Raw genomic sequence first — 2,052 nt, forward strand, 5'->3', positions numbered from 1 at the left:
CAGGCGTTTTGGGGACGATGAAAAGAGTAACGTAAACCACCATCATCATTATCCCATAATATTTCAGGTAGGTTATAGTCACCACAGAAAATATAAATATGGTCTTTGAACTGACAGGTTATAGATTCAATAGTTTTGACGTGAGATTCATAAATATCAGGATTGGAATGTGGAGGAATATAAACACCACCAACTACATAACATAAGGCACCGATAGAAAATTTAACAAAAATCTGTTCAACATTTGTCTCAGAAATTAAAATAAGATGAGAGGAAATATCCTTGCGAATGCCAATAAGGACACCACCACCGCGAATACAATTACTAGAATTAGGACATCTATCAAACCTATAAATATTATAATTAAACAGACCAAGTTCATTATCATAAAAATTTTTAGATAGCCAAGTTTCAGTTAAAATTAAATAAGCGAAATTAAATTGAGATACATTACATTTAAAATTAAGTAGTTTAGTCCGAAGGCCACGACAGTTTTGATAATAACCATTTACTGAAACACTGTTGGAAGGAGTTGTTAATGAAGAGGTTTTGGAAGCTGACGATGACCACCCAAGTTTTTTGGAACCGCAGAGCCAACTTTAGGAATGCCATTATCATAGATGATCCTCAATCCGGTTTCGCCGTTACGTAACCTCTTGTCAAGTTCTTCATGGCATGAACGTAGCATCCGACGCTGGAGAAGGGTCTTATCACTGACAATATTGAAACCTTCAGGGAAAACTGTACCAGAACGTTTGGACTCATGGAATTCAAAAAGTAAGCGACTTGCCTTATCTTTTGAGTCAAAAATTAATTTTAATGGACGATTGACACCAGTGCAACTTCTTCCAAGGCGCACCAAAGTAGTGCAAGAAGGAAGGGCTTCACCAAGTGGTTCAATGAATTTGTGAAAAGTCGATTTATCACTGGCGATCCGCTCAGAGGAAGACGAAGAAGTAGATTCTGGTACATTATACGCAAGGAGATTGGTGGAACATTTTTCACGTTCAAAAGTTTCTTGTAAAACTTGTGAGACAGCAGCATGAATGTCAACTGGGTTATGGTTTGATTCAAGTTGGGATATTTTTCCTTTAAGATCATCGACTTCGCAACGAAGACGAGAGTTTTCAGTCTTGAGCTCGTTCATTTGATTTCTGATCAATTTTAGCTCATCTTTGATAGATTTGTTAGAAGAAACAAATTCTTTTTTAAATTCTTGGAGAGCTGACATAATGTCTTCATTAGAAACAAGAGTAGTAGACTTATCCGGACCACGAGAGGACGTAGATTTCGAAACAACAGTAGGTTTAAGTGGTGTATCTTGTTTCTTCATGATGATAATTAATGATAGACAAAGCAGAGAAGAGAACCACCGTTAAAGTCACCAACCAGAAACAGAAATGTGGATTACCAACAGAGATGTTGTAGCCCACCGTTGAAGTCTCCGAAAAACAGCTGATCGAAAATGTTTATCATGCACAATAAATTCAGAAAATTTATAACAGTGATAATGACGTACCGTGAGAGAAATCCATCAACAGTGGACAAAGTCAAAGAACGGAAAAAACCGCAGAAAACAGTAGAAAAGAGCACTGAATTGACTCACAGACAAACACCAATAACTAATAAATTATTTTAACACAACTATGCAAAAAACAACAATAAAAGTAAAGCCTAGGCTAATAAAAATAAAAATGAGCATATCACCAAAAAACTGTTATCATATTTGATGGTGATAATATTACAATAATATTGATAATATCAATAATCTTTATAAATGTATTAGGTAAGTGATATATGGTAACACTAAATTGATATTAAAGTGAGGCTTATAAATAGATACTGTAGATAATAGTGTATACTTTTTTTATTATTGTAAGTTGTGATGTGTTAATGCATATTAATTAATATTAAAGTCAATTAAATATAATATGAAATATTCTACTTTAATTCTAGGTATTAAACTATTAAACTACTAAATATTAACTAGTGTACAAAAGGTGATTAGTGTTTATTTAACCATTTGTTACCAACATTGGTGGTTTATGAATG

This window comes from Acyrthosiphon pisum, chromosome X, assembly GCF_005508785.2.
Source record: "Acyrthosiphon pisum isolate AL4f chromosome X, pea_aphid_22Mar2018_4r6ur, whole genome shotgun sequence".
NCBI classification, from domain to species: domain Eukaryota; kingdom Metazoa; phylum Arthropoda; class Insecta; order Hemiptera; family Aphididae; genus Acyrthosiphon; species Acyrthosiphon pisum.